We start from the raw sequence: 7,939 nt of genomic DNA, 5'->3' as shown, positions 1-7,939 counted from the left end.
CAGATTTAATGAAAAGTTCAGGGAAGAAGGAGAGATCTTTGTTTTAACAAGCCTTCTAGGGCAAAGTTTGAAAAGCATTGTCTTAGAAAAACCTTGTATAAGTTAGGGCTCCTGTTGTTCTTCTGTTAGTAATAGAGAACTAAAATAACAGTAGTTTAAATACACTTTTTTTCCTCCCATAAAAAAATACTGAAGGTAGGTAGTATTGGCTGATTCAAGTGTTATATTTTCATTGTCTTTGATCATAACTTATATACTCATGGTTTTAAAATGGCTGCTAAAATTCCAGCTGTTACAAACACATTCCAGACAGTAAGAAAAAGTAAGGGAGGTGGGAAGAAAGCAAGCTAAGTCAGCAACCTTTCAACTGCATTCTCAGCTGCCCCATGCGATGACCTCTGCTTTTTCTCCTTTGCCACCATTGATCAAAAGTGACTGTATATTTCAGTTCAGTTCAGTCGCTCAGTCATGTCCAACTCTTTGCGACCTCATGAACCGCAGCACGCCAGGCCTCCCTGTCCATCACCAACTCCCGGAGTCTACCCAAACCCATATCAGTCAAGATGGTGATGCCATCCAACCATCTCATCCTCTGTCGTCCCCTTCTCTTCCTGCCCCCAATCTCTCCCAGCATCAGGGTCTTTTCAAATGAGTCAGCTCTTCACATCAGGTGGCCAAAGTATTGGGGTTTCAGCTTAAACATCAGTCCTTCCAATGAACAACCAGGACTGATCTCCTTTAGGATGGACTGGTTGGATCTCCTGGCAGTCCAAGGGACTCTCAAAGAGTCTTCTCCAACACCACAGTTCAAAAGTATCAATTCTTCGGTGCTCAGCTTTCTTTATAGTCCAACTCTCACATCCATACATGACCACTGGAAAAACCATAGCCTTGACTAGACGGACCTTGGTTGGCAGAGTAATGTCCCTCCTTTTTAATATGCTGTCTAGGCTGGTCATAACTTTCCTTCTAAGGAGGAAGCATCTTTTAATTTCGTGGCTGCAATCACCATCTGCAGCAATCTTGGAGCCCAGAAAAATAAAGTCAGCCACTGTTTCCACTGTTTCCCCATCTATTTGCCATGAAGTGATGGGACCGGATGCTATGATCTTAGTTTTCTGAATGTTGAGTTTTAAGCCAACTTTTTCACTCTCCTCTTTCACTTTCATCAAGAGGCTTTTTAGTTCCTCTTCACTTTCTGCCATAAGGGTGGTGTCATCTGCATATCTGAGGTTATTGATATTTAAGATCATTTGCTGCCATGAAATTAAAAGATATTTACTCCTGGAAGGAAAGTTATGACCAACCTAGATAGCATATTTAAAAGCAGAGACATTACTTTGCCAACAAAGGTCCGTCTAGTCAACGCTATGGTTTTTCCAGTAGTCATGCATGGATGTGAGAGTTGGACTGTAAAGAAAGCCGAGTGCCGAAGAATTTATGCTTTTGAGCTGTGGTGTTGGAGAAGACTCTTGAGAGTCCCTTGGACTGCAAGGAGATCCAACCAGTCCGTTCTGAAGGAGATCAGTCCTGGGTGTTCTTTGGAGGGAATGATGCTAAAGCTGAAACTCCAGTACTTTGGCCACCTCATGAGAAGAGTTGACTCATTGGAAAAGAGTCTGATGCTGGGAGGGATTGGGGGCAGGAGGAAAAGGGGACGACAGAGGATGAGATGGCTGGATGGCATCACTGACTCAATGGATGTGAGTTTGAGTGAACTCCGGGAGTTGGTGATGGACAGGGAGGCCTGGCGTGCTGCGATTCATGGGGTCGCAAAGAGTCGGACACCACCAAGCGAATGAACGGAACTGAACTGAACTGAAAAACCAAAAAAAAAAAGAGTAACTATGGTTCAGGCATCCAAAGTGGAGCTGGGTGGCCACTGTGGATATAATTTCAGACACTTTCCTAAACCACTGAGAATTTGAATCATCTCTGAATTATATCAAACTCAGCACACAGCCAACCATTTTTAAAACAGTATCTGCCAGCAGCTGCGAGCTGCAAACTTGTAGTTACAAAGTTCCCTCCCTCTTTGCAACTACGTAATCATTTCAGACCCTAACTAATCCTTGCTTAACAAACACTCACCTTCTTGCCAGCTTCAATCCTAATTCATGACAATTTATTTAACCTTGTAGGGTTTTGCCTTGAAATCCTCCCCCATTTGCAGTCCAGGGCAACATAAGCACTTGGTTCTTGAATCTGTGTCTCCCTGGCTGCAGTCCTAACAACTCCCCCCAAAATGTCTCCTTACCTCAGTCAGGTCTCTGTTTCTGAAATTTTGGTTAACAAAAGGCTGGGAATTAATAGTTGCCCAGAATTAAGTCACAGAAGCCAGGGAGAATGGATACGAGAAGGAACCAGCAGCCTTTAGATCCTTGCTGGAATGGAGTCAGTCATCAAAATGCAAACCTTGAGAATAATACTATTCTGAAAGGGCTTTCACTAACCACACAGCAAATGCCGTCTTTGATTTGTTAGAAGACTGGTTGCGTCCTTGCTTTAGGCCAAAGTCTTTGCTTACCCTTGAGAATCAGACTACGCTTTTACTGGAAAAAATAAATAAAATTTATTTCAAATAGGTTGAGGCTGTCGTTGATATATACCAACTGGATGTCCTATACAATTTCTTGAGAGGGCGTTTTGCAACATACATGAAAAACAATGAATTTTTTAAAATCCATTATCTTCAGGATTGTCACTTCTCTCTCAGAAATAAGGAAGTGACTCAAGGAAAGGAGATTTATGTATAAAACTGTTGATAACACTGTTATTTATGACAGAAGGGAAAAAGCAGTTTACCATCCAAATGTCCTACAATCAAGGAAGGATTGAGGGAATTATCGTCTGACCATTAGGTAGCCATAAAGATGAAGCAGCAAGCAACATGGGAAGTGACTGAAAGTATATCGGCAGTGGGAAGAGACAGAGGATGTATATGGAAATGGATAAGATTAGAAGGGCATCCAAGATTACTATAATGGTTTTGTCAGGATGTTAGAATTATGAATACAAATGATTTCTGTTTAACTTTCCTTTACTGCTCTATAGAAAACAGCAACATTAACAACAAAAAGGTGAAATAAATTTACCCACGTCATTGAGCATGCTTTTTTTTCTCAGATTCTTTCCTGGCTATTTGTCCTCTGCATGACTTGGTCCAAGCTGCTCCCAGGAAGGACCCTACGTGAACGCCATACTCGAGGGCAGGTGAATAGTCTTTCTGGGGCTTGTATGCATCCTCGTGGGCTGACACACTGATCATCTGTCTGTGAGACAAAGCTCAAGCTGTTTACTATGCATCATCATAGGAATTTTTTCCGAGTAGTAGGAATAAATTTGCAGTCATCTACTTTCTCTTGCCAAGCTTTCCTCATAATCAGTTTCATGAAACTAGAAGCCAGTTGTCCTAGTTTAGATATAGATTTGTAGGCACCAAATGGGATTTTTAAAATATGAAATTGCTAATCTGGGAATCAAATAGCTTCTTTTTAAATACCTAAGAAGAGAAGTGAAAGACAACGGAGAAAAGTAAAGATATACCTATTTGAATGCAGAGTTCCAAAGAATAGCAAGGAGAGGTAAGAAAGCCTTCCTTAGTGATCAGTGCAAAGAAATAGAGGAAAACAATAGTATGGGAAAGATTAGAGATCTCTTCAAGAAAATTAGAGATACTAAGGGAACTTTTCATGCAAAGATGGGCATGATAAAGGACAGAAATGATATGGACTTAACAGAAGAAAAAGATATTAAGAAGAGATGGCAAGAGTACACAGAACTGTACAAAAAAGATCTTCATGACCCAGATAATCACTATGCTCTGATCACTCACCTAGAGCCAGATATCCGGGAATGCAAAGTCAAGTGGGCCTTAGGAAGCATCACTGTGAACACAGCTCGTAGAGGTGATGGAATTCCAGTTGAGTTATTTCAAATCCTAAAAGATGATGCTGTGAAAGTGCTGCACCCAATATGCCAGCAAATTTGGAAAACTCAGCAGTGGCCACAGGACTGGAAAAGGTGTTTTCATTCCAATCCCAAAGAAAGGCAATGCCAAAGAATGCTCAAAATACCACACAATTGCACTCATCTCACCCTAGCAATGTAATGCTCAAAATTCTCCAAGCTAGGCTTCAGCAGTACGTGGACCATGAACTTCCAGATGTTCAAGGTGGATTTAGAAAAGGCAGAGGAACCAGAAAAGGCAGAGATCAAATTGCCAACATCCATTGGATCACTGAAAAAGCAAGAGAGTTCCAGAAAACATCTACTTCTGCTTTATTGACTACGCCAAAGCCTTTGACTGTATGGATCACAACAAACTGGAAAATTCTTAAAGATAGGAATACCAGACCATCTGACCTGCCTCCTGAGAAATCTGTATGTAGGTCAAGAAGCAACAGTTAGAACCAGACATAGAACAACAGACTGGTTCCAAATCGGGAAAGGAGTACGTCAAGGTTGTATCTTGTCACCCTGCTTATTTAACTTATATGCAGAGTTCATCATGCAAAATGCCAGGCTGGATGAAGCACAAGCAGGAATTGAGATTTCTGGGAGAAATATCAATAAGCTCAGATATGCAGATGACATCACCCTTATGGCAGGAAGTAAAGAAGAACTAAAGAGCCTCTTGAAAGTGAAAGAGGAAGAGTGAAAAAGTTGACTTAAAGCTCAACATTCAGAAAACTAAGATCATGGCATGCGGTCCCATCACTTCATGGCAAATAATGGGGAAAGAGTGAAAATGGTGAGAGACTTCATTTTGGGGGGCTCCAGAATCACTGCAGATGATGACTGCAGCCATGAAATTAAAAGGCACTTGCTCCTTGGAAGAAGAGTTATGACCAACCTAGACAGCATATTAAAAAGCAGAAACATTACTTTACCAATGAAGGTTTTTCCAGTGGTCATGTATGGATGTGAGAGTTGGACTATAAAGAAAGCTGAGCACCAAAGAATTGATGCTTTTGAGCTGTGGTGTTGGAGAACTCTTGAGAGTCCCTTGGACTGCAAGGAGATTCAACCAGTCCATCCTAAAGGAAATCAGTTCTGAATATTCATTGGAAGGACTGATGCTGAAGATGAAACTCCAATACTTTGGCCACCTGATGCGAAGACCTGACTCCTTGGGAAAGACCCTGATGCTGGGAAAGATTGAAGGCAGGAGAAGAAGTGGGTGACAGAGGATGAGATGGTTAGGTGGCATCACTGACTCAATGGACATGAGTTTGAGTAAACTCAGGGAGCTGGTGATAGACAGGGAGGCCTGGTGTGCTGCAGTCCATGGGGTCGCAGAGTCAGACACAACTGAGCGACTGAACTGAACAGAATCTGGAAATCAAACCTCATGGGTTGTCAATGCCATGCTGTATACCCACCCTACCACTGCCACTACCTAAAGCAGTCCAGATTCTTCCATGGGATTACTGTGGATTTGCAAAGTTGTCCAGCTTGGTAAGACCTAGAATTAACCTTAGGTTAAAGGAGATGTTCATTTTTTATATTGAGTTTTCCTAAAATAGCCTTATTCCTCAAGATGGATTGTGACATGCATACTCCTTGTTAGTTAGGGAGGATGATGACTGTTGCAGCTTTAGAAGGGTGCTAGAAGAAAACTAACTGGCCAGGAGGATCTTCACAGCAGGGGTGGAGGTGGGGGTGACAGTGATGCCAAATACCCCTCAGTTTAGTAGAGCTGCAAAGATGGTGTTACCCAGGACAGAGAGAAACTCATCCAGAATCACCCACCCATTGAGTCTGAGGATCCTGGTGCAGCCTCCTCATACCCACGGAGCTCACAGCCAGGGCAGGCATCCTGGTGCAGAGAGGAAGTGTTGCTTTTCCAGGGACTGAGGAATGAAAGAGAAAGAGCTCAACCTACTCTATTAAGAACAAACTTCCATAAAGCAACCAAGCAAGCAAGAATACTTCTCTATATAGTTAATCTGAGAGGAGAAACTGACCTGAAGGAAAATTAAGAGAAATTCTAGAACATTCTTTGAGACTTTGCCAAATTAAATTCAAGTTTGTACACCTATATTCTGCATATAATACACACACTGATTTTTTAATTTTGACCCTGAGGTGAAATTAACTGTCCTCTTTGAATACTGGGCAAGTGTCATCAACTGAAAAGAGTGTGGGGAACCAGTACAACCAGAAAAAGGAAACATCAGAGATTCCAAGGTCTTGGTTTTAGAGGCACATTTTATTTGACAGTACTAGAGATTAACATCTAGTAACAGCATAATACAAAAATGCAACCCCAATCTATTTAAAACTCATATAATGGGAACATGTCTTTCAAGAAACATGGAAAAAAAAGTTGGAGGTTTCGAGACATGTTGATAAAAATGTTAACAAAAATCAAACTTTATTCCATCATCATCATTCACTTTACATTCTCATGAAAAGATTGTCATTTTGTTTTCTTCACAATATGTCAAAAATATATACACTTATGCATAATATTCACATTCTGGAAGGCAATAGAAATCTTCAAATTTAATTCCCTAAATTTAAACATTACATATATTTCAATTAAAATGACCTACACATTTAAAATAGCAGCAACACTGGTCTTTAAATTACAGTAGATTATTCCCATAATGTAGACATATTTGGGGGGCTCTTTCACTATTATCTAATTTACAAACTCCAAGGTAATGGTCTCATCATCAAATAACATAGAATCTAGTGTCAATAAATACTATGCAAAGAATTATTATAAAACACAGATTGCCAAACATTCTCCAGACTAGAGAGAACCATACTAAAACATTTTAGGGGAGAATCAGGTTTGAAGGAGGTTTGAAGGCATGCAGGAATCTGTGGGATTCCCAAGGCAAGAGAGAATGATCTGACAAGCTCCCCAAAATGACAGGCAAACTGTCAGGAACTGAATCCTGAGAAGTGTGTCCACGGGGACAAGGCACTGTCACCTCTTCACGGCGCCATGCTTCACTTGAATATGGCATTAAAGTCACTAACATCTGGAAAATTTCCCACTAAACAAAGGCTAGGATCATTTCTCGCCAGGAGACATTGGACCAGAAGGTCGGTATTTATCTCTCACCATTTACATTATTCTGTTGACCAAAGGCATAAAAAATATTTCAGCAGGGCTTTGTGTTTTTAAGCCTGGGTGGTAGGAAAAGTATTTCTACCCCTACTCCTGATTTAAGCCACTGGGCCAATTTCCTAATCCTACTGGCTTAAAAAGGACCCCAGGTGTCGGGACAGGGGTTTCTTCATCACTGGACTCAGTTACAGAAGTTGCCTTGAAGATTGTGCCTTCTTTGTATATTTGGAAGGTTCTTCAGAAAAGGTGAATGGTTAAGTATCACAATGGGGTTGGGATCTCCGTTTCCCTCACAGTAAGACTGCTTGCTGGTATTTCAATAATTTGTCCCCATCTTCAAGCCACTTCATACACGACTGCATTTGACACCCTCATACAGAAATCTGTGAGGCAGCCAGGGCACACCCACATGTTCCCTTTGCAGACGAAGAAAACTGAGGCTCCTGGAGATGAAAGCAACAAGCTTGTCACAGTCACACACACGGACAAACTGGTAATTTGAAGGAGGCAGAAAAAAAGAGAGGATAAATGAGTTCATAAGAAAAGGAAAGGGAGACGGATGCGGTGCCACTTGGCAGACTGTATCATAAACTTTAAAACAAGCAAAAGGCATCTCCCACGTAGAACACAGACATTTACGAACACATTTAAATACTTCAATCTTCCCAACTGTCTCAGACTAGCCTGGATTACCGTATCTTTATGCAGTTACTGAGGCTGACATTGAAACATAAGATCACCAAGAAATTCTGACATGAGTTTCATGATTTCCCAGTAGACATAAAAATATTATAACCTGTTCTGAGGACCCTCACTCCTGTCTCATTTCACCTCCAGCACAGTAATTACAGG

This window comes from Oryx dammah, unplaced genomic scaffold, assembly GCF_014754425.2.
Source record: "Oryx dammah isolate SB20612 unplaced genomic scaffold, SCBI_Odam_1.1 HiC_scaffold_11210, whole genome shotgun sequence".
In the NCBI taxonomy this organism is placed as follows: Eukaryota; Metazoa; Chordata; class Mammalia; order Artiodactyla; family Bovidae; genus Oryx; species Oryx dammah.
The sequence above is the reverse complement of the archived record's forward strand: the minus strand, read 5'-3'. Positions refer to the sequence as shown.